Source organism: Aythya marila (genome assembly GCF_965140915.1).
Source record: "Aythya marila genome assembly, chromosome: 6".
Classification (NCBI taxonomy): Eukaryota; Metazoa; Chordata; class Aves; order Anseriformes; family Anatidae; genus Aythya; species Aythya marila.
The window spans coordinates 36,986,422-37,001,515 of NC_139047.1; the positions used below are offsets into that span (position 1 = coordinate 36,986,422).

Consider the following 15,094-nt stretch of genomic DNA (forward strand, 5'->3'; position numbering starts at 1 on the left):
CTCCAAATTCCGAGTTGGTTCGTACTGTGATACCTACTTGCTGATGAGTTGTCTAGAAAGGAGCTCAGACTTGGCAGATTTTTTAAGTCAATTAAAATTTGTCAAAACCACATAGAATACAAAATTATAAAGTGTATGAGTACATGGGCTTACATGGCTAGCTATGTACACAAATGCATGTGGGTATCTACATGCAGGAATATAAAAAAGAAGTGTCAGAACTAGATAATTTTAACTTCTGTTTTAAACTAAAGCAATTTTGAGGCTCCAAAGATCTGCGTTTGCAGTCTTACCTCGGAGTTGTTGTTTTGATCTGGCACATGGCAGCAGGAATCAGTCATTACCATGAGATGGCTATTCATAGACCTTTGTGAAATGAGTTGATCATCTCGGTTTATCTGCAGCCTGACAGGTGTTCCCATCACAAAAATCTCCATTACCCCCTGGCCTTCCCGTGGGGATGACTAAGGAACAAATCACCGAGGGTGCCTTTGAGTGCCTCTCTCATCTCCAGATGTTGGTTCACTGGGTTTGGGGCTTTGAGGGTGTTTTTTTTTTTCCCTGAATAGTCTGTTCTGAGAGCTTTAAATTTACTTAAAACATGGAAGCATTAAAATGATTGGAAATTCTTCATGAGCTTTCTACCAACTTCCTTCATCAAAGAAGGAATAGAGGACTTCGTTCATTACTATGGTTAAATTCTTCAACTTTTTAATTCTTTTTGCAGGAAATATTTTTAAAATAAAGCAACCAAAACAATGCTTTAAAAATTCTTACCTTGTGACAATATCTGGTAACTAAGACCACAGCAGCACTATGCTAATTACATTATTCCCATACAATGTGGAGACGAAGCCCAGGATTTATTTTTATACATACATATATATATAAATTCTCTTAATTTGAGGTTAGTCTAGATTTTCAGTGATATTAAATCCTGGATTATTTTGGTAATTTACTGAGGGAGGAGTAATCTGAACCGTAAATAGCATCTTAAATACAAGGGCCCTTGGTTCGCAGAATCGGTAGCATGGCCTCGCTGAGAAAAATCCCCAGGTGGGGGAACCAGAACAGTTGTCAATTGTTTGCCCAACAAATCCTGTTGGATCAAATGGTGATATTCTCAGCCTGTAGATAAGGAGAGGCTTGCAATACTGTTGCCTTGTACCCGCCTGCCAGAGAAACGAGCGCGGCCTGACTTAGGAGAAGAGTAGAGGTCAGCCAAAGAAAAGGTAGGCCTATAGAATGCAAGCAATTTAGTTTTTCTCCCCCAAAAATATATATTAAATTTAAATTTTCCAATTTTAGAGATTTTATTTTTCAATTCTAGTAGATGTTTGCCAATGTGTTATTTCGGATTGCCTGTTACGGCCTACTAAGCTCTTCATATAAACGCGTAAAGCGCTTTTGTCTTCGTTCTGCAGGCTTTAACCTATATACCAAAACCATGTTTTCATACATGTATGTGTATACATGTACACATGTATGCCTGTATATATTTATGATCCTGTATACACCCATTTGTTTGATAGCCCCACCAGAAGGAGCACAAATTTGCTGCGTCCTGGTAGGGCTCTGCTGGCGCTGGCTTTTTCTTCACGCTGTGCACCCAAACTGCTTTCAGGCTGGGGGCACGGGGAGCTGCTGCTTTCTTTTGTTACTTTTAAGGCTCAGATGGAATGAAGACTTCCGTGCCTAGTTTTACATAAGCATGCTGTTGATTTCATGAGGTAAAATTTATTTTCTGTGTACATAGAAGATGAGCAGAAAAGAAAGTTTTTGCCGGATCACTCTCCGGTCCCTAGGGGAGATGAATTTTTGAATATCTGCTTTTTTTCTTTTCTTTTTTCTTTTTAAGAAGACCTTGCAAAAGTAGGCAAATGACATCATTGACTAATGACATGGATTAGTCAAAGGTTTGTGGTGAGCCGATTTCTTAGAACGGAGCTGCCTTTTCTCCTTCACAGTTTATGGGACAGAAAGGGGGATGTGTTGTCCCCTTGTAAGCCTTGTGAGGAAGAAGCTTGGCTCAAATGTGTAATTTGAAGGGTCGGATTCAAGGGGTAGACGTGTTGGAGATGCACTGAGTTTCAGTTGTGTAGTTCTTGAGCATGGCTTCTTGAGGTGAGGAGCGCTAAGATCTGCTGGCACTGACTAAATTTGATGTATTTTGAAGTATTTTTGAAAAGCTTTTTTCTTCATATCATTCCATTTTGCAAGCAGACGATATATCTTTGCTCTAAGACATTCTGGTTGGGTTTTGGCTTTATTTTTCGTCCCTCCCCTCAGAGCATGTTTCCTGAGGACAGCCCCATTTGAGAACATGCAAGTCACGTTCCTCAGAGGGCTCCCGCTCATGCCACCTTAGGAAAGGTTAGGCTTTTTTACGATACTGTTTCAAAATATTTTCCCTTCCTGAAGGTTTTGTCACACAGGAGTTCTTGCCGAAGGATTTCTTGGCCGTTTTAGAAACTGTAATCTAGTTAAAAGGTTTGTTTATGCTTCCCATCTCTGCTCTGCTGATGGTATTAGAGCGCAGGCCAGAGCCAGGCAGCGAACTGTTTATAACATTCAAACTTCAATTAAAGCTGCAGCCTGCAGTTTACTAAATATCAATATGTTCGGGGCAGCTGCAAATAATTGCCAGAAAGGATGAAAATAGCCTGGTAGCTCAGGATTTCTCTCTTTCTCGGTCTGTTCCTTTGAACTTTTTTACTTGTTATTCTTTTCATATTTAGAACCTCGCATACATTTTCAGGCTGAAAAATGCGCTGCACTAAAGGCTGCCCATGAAAGACTGAAATCTATATTTGGGGCTGCATCTTTTCAAGGCAAAGCAGGAATTGATTTCGGGGGAAGTTTTCTCCTGCATAAGCACCGTAGAATATGTTACTCCCTATCGAAGCAGGTATCAGGATACTTCTGCCACAACCGCGCATGGGCTGCTCTCCGAATTCAAAGCCCCCCTGCTCCCTGATTTTTCCTCTACTCAGATAATTTAAATGTTTAGGGCTGTGAAGTCCCACCGTCTCAGGATAGTGAGGATGTGCTATATTTAATGGGAAGTAACACGATTAGCGTCTTGGGTTTTGTGGGTTTTTTTTTTTAGATGTGAACTAATAGCATAGCTTCCATTCAATGCTCTAAACTTCGGGCTGATGTTGGTGTTTAAGGACGATATGTTTAAAAATATGTGAATTGTTGGAGCCTTTTAAATCATGGGTGATTTTCCTTGGCGTTATTAGGCAGTGGAGCAAGTACGTGTCTGTAGGCCATCTGAACCGAAGAAGCAAGCCTTATCTGGCCTGTAGGCTATTGGTTCCTCACCTCTGTTTTAAAATTAGTAAAATCATTTGCAGCGTGATTCATTTCTAAAAATTACTTGTCCATCTGTGCAGAGCGTACTATCTATAAAGTTGCAGTGCTCGCTGTGGTGGTGTGGATGTTTTTGCTGAAAGCTGGATTATACTTCTGACATCTTTGTTAGGGTTTTGCATCGCTCCTTGGCCGAATTACTATTCCTCAACGATACATGTTTATTAGGCATGTAATTTGGGGCATTTATGATATTGCTGTGTAAGGTGATTTTAATTTTTTGATTTATCAGTCAAATACTTTATTTGTACACTCGATATTTTGTGATTAAAATCCTGTATGATAAATAAGCAGGGGAAAAAAAAGGTTATTTTGTTTTCACCGATGTCAGGGCATGGATATTTGTTAAGGGGTGCTGGATAAAACCCTAAACCTGAATTTTTCACGAGTTCTAACTTCACTGAAGGTACTGGGGGAGTGAGCAGTTCCAACCATGTAATGATCTCGTAAGCTGGTCGTTAGGCGACTTCTTAATCAGCTGGTATGTGGATTCCGAGTGGATCACCTTACATATTTAGCTTTCTTCCTGTGCTTGTGGTTTTTGCTGGTCTTTTTCCCATGTTCCTTTTTTTTTTTTTTTTTTTCCCTCAAAACTTCAGTTATGAATCAGTCTTGATCATTTTTTGCAACTCACAAGTCTGTATCCGATATAAGATCGCAGCTGAGAATCTACAGACACACGAACTTGGGGAGCATACCCCAGAACTGAAAAATAAGCAGCAAATTAAAAGGTAGCTTAAGTCTTTTTTTATTTTTTTAATGCAGAAGGAACTTAAGAATACATTATGCAAGTGAAAGCATTCCTGTGTGGTAGGACCTACATAACTTTTCTTAAATAATAATTATCAGAGCAATAACGGTTAGGAAATTAATGCATAAATCTTGCAGAAGTTGTCTACGTTTTTTTTTTTTTTTTCCTTTTATCTGAAAACAGCTAATCTGCGTTCTCCAAGTATTGATCTACTCTGAAGAAAACTAAGTTTAACTTTATTTGGTTTTGGTTTTTAAGTTATGGCTTTGAAAGAATGACCTGAAAACCATTTATCCTGCGGTGCAACTGTTGGAAGTATATTATGCGTATTCTTAATGTTATTGCTTTTAACAAAACAGTATGAAAGGCCTTCATGTTCAGCTTTTGCTAATTATTGCAAATAATTATAATACTAGTATCTGTACGTCTACAATGTTTCAGAGCTCCTATTGTAAAAAAAAAAAATGAAACAATACTCTTTAGTTGCTGTTTTGGTAGAAGTAATCAAAATCCGTATGTAATATAACAAAATTTTTCATGTAATGGTGGTGAATGTAAAATTATTCACTGCTAACTACTGGTGAGCCTTAAACTGAAGGTATCTTAAAGCACCTCCAGTTATCAGTGTCTTGGTGGCAAAGCTCCCTAGCATCACGGAGACTCCTAGGTAGTGTTGTGCTGTGGGCTCTGAAGGTCTGTGCAACAGAGGTCTCCACAAACAGGTGCTGTTTTAGGATTAGGTTATCCAAATACTTGCATTCATCAAAAATCTGCAAATAATTGCTACCTTTTTAATCTCTGCATTAATCCTGTCCGGTATAATCCATGATTTCTCCATCCCTGGCTTCCTCTGTACCTCGTGCTGCGTTTCTGTCCCGCATGAGCTCCATGGCACCGACTGTCCCTCGCTGTAAGACCTTGAGTGTGCCTGAGTTTGGAAATCCACAGCAGAGAACGCATCCCCGGGTAGAAATACGTTGACTTCTGTGCACAACAAGCAGGCTGAAGCTGCCTTCGCTGGAGGAGCGAGATGCTTTAAGGGGTGGATGAGCATCCTACCACCGTGTGTGAGGTTGGGCGCACTGACTACGTGGGAGGCAGAGTCTTCTGCTCACCATCAGAGAGAGGGGATGTGGACCCGAGAGCCCCTGGCACATCGTGGGCAGGAGCACTGCCTGGTGGGGCAGTGAGCAGGGATAGGGAGGTGGCCAGATCTTACGGGAGGGAGCTGGTGGCCTTCCAGGGACACAGGCAGGGAGCCCTGCCTTTGATTCTCACGCAGCATCAACTAGGAAGTGCTGCTCAATAACAGGCTCTGCTTAAGAGAGAGTCACAGGATGACTTGATCACAAAAGGGAAATAAAGAGGCATCTGACTGCTATCAGGCTCATACATAAATTCACAATATTTTTACTAGACTTGGAAGACTTCAGGTTGCTACAGTCTCGATCATCAGACAGACACGGATGGCAAGCCCCGTTGTTTTCAAGCGACAGCCACTATCAGTAGGAAAGAAGCGCTTAAATATCTTGAGGACTTTGGCCTAGATGTTTAGGTTTCCAGGAGTGAAGTCTCTAGGCAACTAAATGCATGACTTGGGTCCAGCTCTCTGCTTTGTCCTCCTCTGGGTCTGTCTCATGGCTGTGAGTTCGGCTGGGGGGGAGCATCGGAGAGCTCTGCCATAACCAGGTCTCTTTCCAAAGACCTACATGTTTAAGTTTTCGTGAGGCAAAGCATCCCGTCATTATATTCTGAGAAGGGTGACTGAAATGCTCAGCATACCTTCTCTGGCTCTCCATCATTCTGTTTACTTTGACTATATTCCTTCTCCTTCGTCTCTAAAGTAAACATTTCTGAGCCACTGCTGTATGTGCAAGTGGCTTTTGTTATTTATTTCTGAACCTCCCCATTTTTTAATGCATCTTTTCGACATCAGATGACCAGAAGTAAACACAGTATTCCTAGCGAGGGGAAACCACTGATTTATATGGATTATTATAATCCAACATCACGCAAGCAAAATCAAAAAATAGTTTGACTACCTAATGATTCAGAAATGCAGAAGCGTTGCCAAAAATTTTAGCATTTGTTAGCTTTGCACTTGAGCAAATGCATTCTGGTAGAGAATTTAACTTATTTTTTAACTCTTGTCTTCAGAGTTTCAAGACTGTGAATTTATTTCACAGAAACAGAAGCGTGTGCTTTACAATTAATAAAAACATGAGAATTATTTTTAAAATGGCTCGCATCTTCCTTTTCCGATTAAGATTTCCAGGCACATATAGAGGGACAGACAGTCTTGTATTGGTTACAGACAAAAGTCTTTTATTGAACAGGAGCCTTAACACGCCGTACGCTATCTTCCAGTTTAAGATACTGGCCCAAAGCATGGCTTATGCCATAGGAATTAAGCTCGGTGTACCTTAGTGAGGAAATAAGTGCCCCTTGAACAACATTTGTACTTCATCAGAAATAGGAACAAATATTTTTGAGGACCCTGAGCAGAAGTAGGAACCAGATGTGTTGATATTTAGTTATTTATTTATTTTAACAGCCTACATTTTAAGAGTTATTTTCTGATCCCTCTGGATGAAAAGGCTGCCTAGTTTGTGTGCCTCTTCTGGACAGTGTCTTTCTGCGTGTTTGTCAATCCTCCTGGAGCCCTGGTATTACAGTAATGCAGAATAATGGTAATAATGAGGGATTTTTTTTCATTGACTTCTCTGAGAATGATTTTGGACTTAATACAGTGGAATGATTTTAAATAGTTCCGTAAAGAATAAGAAAAGAGAAGTGATAATTTAGGGTGAACAGTAGAGGAGATTTCTAATAATGAGAGAAACTTGATTTCTAAATTTAATTTCTATTGGACAGCTTAAATTCCAGTTGCTGATGCTGTTCTGTGTCAGTGTTTGCATTGGCTAGAAGGGAATGTCTTTGAACTTAAAAGAAATGAACTTATTTTTTTTTTTATCCCTTTTTTCCTGTTCAAGACTTTAAGTATTTTGGGAGAGTATTTTATTTTTTTTAATTTATGTTTTTCTCTAAACTGCAACAGCTGTACAGCTTCCTTATAAATAAATATTCGGATACAATTCTGCCAAAAACACGAGAAAGGGATTTGTTCAATCAGCTGAAATAAAATTTATCTGCAAAGTAGAATCAAGTTAGGTATTTTTCCCATAGTTCAGTATCTGATGACTACATTAATAAGTAATTGTTTTAAGTTAGAAAAACAGACTTAAGAGGACTTTTTTTTTTTAATTTAGATTTTATATGGCAATGCACTGGCCGATTGACTATTTGACTTCGGATAGATGCAGAGGTGGGTGGATCTAACAAAGTGATAATGCCCGTTCTGCAAGAAAAATAAATGCACCATCAGCAGCTGGATTAATCTGTCCCGATCCTTCTTGTTAGGTATTTTTCTCGCTATTATGAAATAAGAAATTTTATAGTCCAATTTGGTTTGGATTAAAGTGAGGCAAGTAAACTTCCCCAGAGTTTAAGTATGAGATATTAAATGGGAAATACTTGGAGATTTGGAATGCTCAAGAGTGCTGGCCTCGCTTTTATTTATAAACAGGGAGTTTTACGTTACTTTTATGTAGCTCATACTCTGACTTTAAAATAAAGTAGAATGCTTATCCCACATAGGAAAGTAACACACGTTCTCTGATCTATTAATGTTTTGTTGGTGGTTTTGATACTATGTACTGTGATCTGGTGCTACCATTTTAATATTGGCATTAATTTAAGAGTTAATAACACATTTTCTGTAATAAATTTTAAAAAAATGGAACTTCTAAATAATTAAAAAAAACAAACAGCTGTGTTTCCATAGAGGAGAGAACTGCTTTCCTCACTTTGAGTAGCCTATGTTTGCGTGCGTCTGTATGCGCCTTTTTGGGGAGCTGCGTGATTTGTTAGGATTACCTGATAGAGCTCCTTCCCTTCAGGTACTGGATGGGACTTGCACATCTCGGAGAGGTGAGCTTATGTCTGGCAGCGGAGCGTAGCGTGTTTTCTCTGTGCAATGGAAAAAAGAAGTTTATGGCTTGGGTAAAACATTTTCCTCATTCCTATAGAGACCTGTGTTTAGTGTCCAAAAAACTTTTTCATAAATATAACTATAGAATACCTAAGGCTATTCAATTCATCTTTTCAAGGGCAAAGGAATTTTTTTCTTTCTTTTTTTGATTAAATTTTTTGAGAAGGGGAGCTGTCAGAACTAACTTTATAGTTTTTCCTTTGTTGAATCGTCACTCTATAAAATTTTATTTTAGCAGATTTGATACGAGAAGCAAGAAAACGATAGACTACAAGTAGGGCACAGAAGAAAGTTGCAGGTTATTAAATCTTTTCCAGGAAGAAAGGAAGTAGTTCAGCATGCTCACAGAGGTTCCTGTGTCAGCATTTGGGAAGCCTGGAAGAGATTATCTGCAGCCAACAGTAGGTAGCTCCGGACAGGATGTGGAGGGAGCACTGAGCCACCAGCGTGAGGGAGCTGGAGGTGAAGAGCTCCTGCTCTTCTCCTCTTGAATGCTTGTGTATCCAAAGACATTTTAATGGGCTTTTTGCTGTTTGTTTTTCTTTTTTAACTTTTTGAGAGTGGATTTGTCATTATGGAGCAACGATAGCAACTCGAGCAGATAAATTAAACGTTCGTTTGCTTGTGGGGGCGGTGGGAGGAGGTGTTTCTCCTTCCCATACTGCTGTCCACATCCGTGTATGTTCCATTCAGAAGATTTGTCCCTCTCTTGAAGGCATGGGCAGTGCTCACAGAACTAGTTGGGGATCATTGGGCCGCTGGGCTCTGCTCACAGCGCCTGCTGTTTGCTCCCCGGGATGTGTGCTGCTGTCCGGGTGTACTGCTGCCCATACACCCTGGTCCGTGCCCTCCCTGCCCGTGCTGCCCAGCTGGATTTTGCAGTGTCCTGCAGCAGAGCTGTCGATTTGACAGCAGCATTTGCAAAAACAACAAGCACACGTATTAGCCCTCCTCCCAGCCTTGTGAACTGGTAATGCTTCTGGAACGTGCGCTGCAGACTGCGGGGTGTGTACGTCCTGAAGAGAGGAGCAGGTGGAGCCAGATACGCCGTGCTGAACTACGGAGCCTGTAAGAGCAGTCATGCCCTTGCCAGTTGAGACTTGCGTTGGACTCGCATGTATCATGAGCATTATCCTCTCCTGAGATGCCGTTCGCACAGAAAAATTGTTGGTTTGGGTTCAGGGGGATGGCCTGGCTGGGTGCTTGACTTGTGCCGACCCCCTGTGCTCATGAGGGTCAGTACAGCACACGGTAACGTTACCAAACACGCCTGTGCAAAGACCCACACGAGTGTGAGCATGCAGGGATCCTGCTTGCAGAGCCCCACACCTCAGCCGTGCTGTCTGTGACCCAGATGTGTAGAGCTGCATCTTGCAGTTGTGCCTAATTGCTGCTTTCTGAACCGCTGTAACCAGTCGGTGAGGTAGTACGCTGCGAAAGAATGTGTTTGTCCTCCTTAAGCTCTCTTGCACAAGTGTTTCCCATCACCTTTTCGAAGCTCGGATACAGCTGGTTCAATAAATCCCTCGGTTCTGCCTCCCAGCTGGTGCCAGAACCCAATTCTGCCGCTGTCAGAGGAGCTGCACCTGCCTGGGGCTGAAGGTCAGTGTCAGCAGGTGACAACCTGATGGTCGGTGAGAGCTGGGGACCCTGTCCCACCAGCCACGGAGACTTGTAGAAGGCACTGGCTGCTCTCGGAGTTACGGCAGGCTGGAGAAATGGGTTACACGCAGAAGCTCCTGTGGCTCCTTCTGCTGCGAGGCACATAAAATGAGACGAAGTTTTGCAGATCTGAATGCTAAAGATACTCGGGAGCTTCTGCAAAGTTGGTCAGTCGTACGTGGAGCTTGTCTGACAGAACACCGCTTCTCGCTTCCCTGGCTAGATGAAGGACAAGTACTACAGCAGCCCAAAAACAGGTGGACGTTATCCAAACCCCAACAGTTTGGGGATGGGGCGTGTGCCATAGGAACTTGTCATTTCTGCAGTCATGGAGACGCTCGTTAAAAGCGCCACACGCAGTCTGCAGTTTGCTGACAAATGACAAACACAACGAACGCATCTGAAGTGATAGCTGGCTGCGGAGAGGATGGTCTTCGCTGGTTTGATGGTGTTCGCATCTGCGCGTGAGATTTCAGTTGTGAAGATTGCTATCTGGTAGCACAGGTCTCTCTTAACCGTATTAACTCTCTTCCAGTAACGCTTCTAAAGAGCTCGTGTTGGCAAAGTGTGCAGTTCCACACAGCTGGGACGATCTACTCTTGATTTATCTAGGCCATGATGGGCCTGTGCTTTCTGAACACGATTTTTAAGGGGAATATTCCTTCTGTTCCAGAGGATTTTGCCCACGTGGCACCTCGGTGACCACAGAGCCCCTCATACGGCCAAGTTTCAATGACAAACCTACATCTATAGGGTGATGGGCGTTTTGTACCTCAAACCCTGGGTGTGCTGTGCCCTGCTCAGCACCAAGCACACGTGGTGCTGCTCTCGCGTGAGCCACACGTGGGACAAGCACTGCTTAGCAGCGTGGCTTTGTGCTGGGGGCTTTGCCTTGCGTGATGTCCAAGGAGGAGAACATCTCTTAGAAAGCCTATTGGTGCGATAGGAAGGAGGATGTGCTGTTCTCTTGGAGGGCTGCTGCTTTATTTCGTTACGTGCTGCTGTTACAGAGCCTTAGAAGCTTCGGTAGCAACGTTAGGAGCTAGGTACAGTTTTCTGATTCTTCCTCCAGCACTTAAAACAACGTGTTTACAAAAAAAAAGAAAAGTTTGAAAAATAAATCATTAAATTAACCAAAAGTATGTGCAGAAGTATTCGGTTTCTTGTCCACTGGTAAGTTCACAGTTAGAACAGCCTGGTAAAACAAAACCAGATGCAAAGTTGTGTCCTTGGCGGAGTGCTACAAGGAGCCCAGAACGGCTCCTGCCTCCTGCACTGGGACCTCCGTTAGGTTTCTGTGTTCAATGGCTTCTCTGGCCATTACATCAATGATGTAATTGACCATTTTAGACCTTAATTTCTATTTTTAAGCAAGAGAAAAGTTAAATTTTTGCTGTTGGGTTATGGGAGCATCTCGTGAAGGAGCATTTGTCCTCTGACCGGTTTGGATTCTAAAGCCAGAATAAATACTGGAGGGAGAGCATACTAAACTTATAAAATATCAACCCGAGCAGAACAAAAGGATTCTTTCTATCTCCTGCCTGAAAAATACTCCGATTCTTCCCCACCCCCAACAGAAGGGATAAATGAACAAAGAGTTCAGCTGAACTAAGACAACAACAGGCGCGGAAAAGGTAAAGAGAAGCCAAAAGCGGAGGGGAAAGCTGAAAAGGAGGGTCATAAACGATTTGTTGCGTGATACGCAGGTCGTTAATGCTGTTAATGATTGAGCTGGGGGTTGGGGGCTACAAAGGGGTAGCAGACCGCTCTGGTCAGGAATGCCACCGTGTCTGAGGGCAGCGGGGTGGCGGCGAGGCCTCGAGGCCTGCCAGCAGCCACAGTGGGGTGACAGCAAGGCCTCGATGGCTTTGGGGCTCTTGGGAGCTTCCCCCAGTGCCCGGACTCCTCCGATGCTCATAACTATATGGCACGGCGGAGTTACCGCTGTGATAGGGTTACAAGGAGCGGGGAAGTTGACAGAAATATGCAGCACTACTCGCTGGACCTGTAAATCTAGTCTGGGAGCTGGGGTTGGTTTTTTGTCAGTGCCTTTTTTTTTTTTTTTTGGGTTGTTTTGTTGTTGTTGTTTTCTAGGGTTTTTTAATAAATGCAAACTGCCTAAAAACGACCGATAGTTACGTATTGAAATTATTTGCCCTTGCTTTCAGCCCGCCTTAGTGGTTACAGAGGTCAGCAAAACAGCGTTACTGGGAGCTTTGCAGTTAAAGCCACCCAGCGTCTTGCATGCAAGGTCCCTCCAAACTGTAATGGTTTTGTTTAAAACCCAGAAGTCACTTCCCCTCTTCTACAAGTACAAAGCTTGCAGCTAGCACTTACTCAGCTGCAGCCCTGGCTGCTTCTCCTCTGGTTTTTATTTCGGCTCACTGACTCAGACTCCTGGGTTGTGTCCCTAAGGGTGGTGACCTTAAAGAGGACTCGCAGGAGCGCTGCGACTTGCTCTGCGTTTTGTTTTGCTGTCCCAGCCTGAAATCGTACTGCTGCCGATCGTAAACCTGTCGTGCCAAATCTGGTCATGAGGCCTGGGTTTAGAAACCCAGGAGGAACCTTCCAGGTTCCCTGTAACAGAGACGGAAAGAGGAGGAATATGCAGGCTTGGCATTTCCTTACAGAGGAGGCTCTTCAGTTTCCAAACACATTTCTGGTGCTGTGCAGCAGTAAGATCAGCCTCTGATCTGTGTTAACATCTTAAATAAAAGGATGTATTTTTCAGATGTCTTTCGAAGTCGTAGACCCTTCTACACTCTTAAGAGCTCTTGGACGTGCTGCTGGCATGGCAGGCCCTCCAGTAGGCTGCTGGAGTTTGGCTCGTTCATGCAAGCTGCTGAAAAGGTGTATGTGAGCAGTACCTGGTGTTGAGTGTTACAGGATCTGGGGAATAACCAGGTTAAAAAGAAGCTGGAACGTGCCGACCGCTGTAGGAATGCTTAAACGTGACAAATTACCCTCCCCCTGCCATTTGTGGAAAAAATCATTAGCCCAAACCACATATTTGTACGTGCTTTTGTTTTACCTACTGACGAGCCGCGATCTGGGGCAAAACATGTCTGAGTGAAGCTCTTGGCATATTCTACATGGGAATTCAACTACGAGCGATGTAGCAAGTTAGCACAATTTACATTAATTAGCAAAATTCATCAGCTGCCAGTCAAACTACTCCGAGCTCCAGTTTTGGATCTGCAAGTTCATGCTGACTGGGGTAGCGTGAGTACAGGAACCGAAGCGCGGTGGCTGCTGGCTGCGAGCTGTGGCAGAAATTCGAGCTGGCTCTTGCTGTGAAGGTGAGCGATTGCTTGCAAGGAAGCTCCTGACGCTTGGAAGTTGTTCCTACAGCAAACTGTGGTGGTGTTGGGTCCGTGTTCCCTCTGCTTCTGGCTTGTTACTGGCTGGGGCTGCTTTGCTCCTTCATAACTTAACCCACAGGATGGTAACTGCAGCAGAACAGTAATACAGTGATGAATCCATCCGTAAAATACAAGTGTCACCTGGTTTTGTTTTCTTCCACAGAAGTTATTCAAGACTTTATGTAAAACATGGCATTAAACCTTCGTGTACAAAAGCAGAGATCCACGTAGCACATTGCTGCGTGAATTCAGAGTCAACCGTGAACAAGATTTGGGGGCAATAATGCTTATTTTCCCCACCACACTCCCCAAAAAATCTCCTTCTAAAAACTTCTGAATTTTGGCAGCTCTTTAGACATGAGGAAGAAAAAATGCTTGTGGCTGAATTGCCTCTCGCTGGCGTTTGCAGGTATCATTTAGGAATGTTTTATGGTACACTTGCGCTCTCCTGCAAGAGACACCGTATCCATACTCATAAATAATTTGTGCTGCTTCTGAACTGCCCTCCTTTAGAACCTGCTTCGCTAGCAGGAAGTCCTGAATGAAAACCCACTCGATAAGCTTGGGTTCAGCAGGTAACTGGCGAGCATCTGCATCAGGAGCTGGGTCTTCTGTGAAGCCGCCTCGTGCCATCCACCAGCTCGTGGCAAAACAGCCTCCAAATTGGCCTTGGTGTGTCTCAGACCAGGTACTGCAGGTACCTCCTTGTTACACCTCCCCGAAGCTGCCCTGGCCACCCACAGCCTTCTCGTCCAGAAGACAGCCAAAGCTGTTGTCCTGGCTTCAGCAGAGCGCAGGGAAGATGCCCCAGGCGGCCACCTGAACCTGGAACAAAATGCTGTGTCAGCATTTATCCGGGGCAGTGGACCTCACCAGGGTCACCCAGACACCTGCTGGGCTTCGGTGATCAAGCACAGCACAGGAAGATTTTCTGGCGTTAAAGCAGATTGTCTCAATTTTGGAGTTCTTTCTAAAAAGAAGCCTTCTTCCTGCAGGAGAAGTACTAGAGAAAAGTTTTCTTGAATCAGAAGGTGTGTACAAAGCTCCCACCCCCCGGTTAACAATTACTGCTGGTAGCGAGCTGCTCAGGTAAGGCCAAGTAGTCCTGGGGAAGAGAGGTGTAGGAAGTTCCCGTTGCCTGCTGTAGTGAAATGAGGAGAACAAATGCCCTGCTTTAGATGAGAGCTTGAATTATAAACAGCTGAGGGAAGTTCTCCGTCCCACAGTGGTGTTTATTGTCCAGGATGTGTATTCGTGTTCCTCTTTGTGAGGCTGCGTGGCCAAAGTTCACCTGCCTGCTGGGAGCCTTTGACGTTACCGGTGGAGGGTGAGGTAGGTTCCTCTGACACACGGTCCCTGTAAACTCATGGGTAAAGGAGGCTGAGCTTTCTGTCTCCTTACCTGGAGCATCCGATTCTTTGCCACAGCCACACTGCTGCTTGGAAAGCTGAGCACTACTACGTGGGGTCGCTGCGGTCCTTAGTGAGCTGGGAGCTGATACCTCTGGCTGAGAGATTGAACTTTCTGTAAATACTCGGAGATGAACCACACCTCGGTAGGTTTCTCTTGTCTCTAAGAAATAAGGTTTCATGGATTTTACTCTTTGGTAGTCTGCTTGTTTTCCTTCTGCTGAAAAAGTTCGTATGAATTACTGAAGTAATTTATCCTGGTGAAGTTTATCCTGGCTCGCTGTAACCTCTGAGGGACGTCCCAGGCAGGCACAATTCTCAAGGCTTTGCTGCAACAGCACACAAACCCCTTTTTTGTAAAAGTAATGGGGAGAGTTTGTCCCAACCAAACAAATTCTTCGGGAATGGTAAGGCTAAATTTTCTACTAGCATCTGAACCTGGATCTGTTTGTCCAGGCTCCTGAGATGAGCGACCACCAGGAAC

General features: G+C 43.6%; 1 protein-coding gene across 8 annotated transcripts in view; it reads left to right on the forward strand.

Moving 5' to 3' along the window:
• Positions 1-15,094, forward strand: part of MBD5 (methyl-CpG binding domain protein 5) — a 126,804-nt gene that overhangs the window by 3,134 nt on the left and 108,576 nt on the right. Inside the window, exon 1 of one of the 8 annotated variants that reach the window (XM_082763686.1) lies at positions 14,629-14,756. The exons of the other annotated variants lie outside the window; for them this stretch is intronic. The gene's annotated coding sequence lies outside the window, so the exon portion shown is untranslated. Of the gene's footprint in view, positions 1-14,628; positions 14,757-15,094 lie in introns of those variants that run through there. 8 annotated transcript variants of the gene reach the window in all.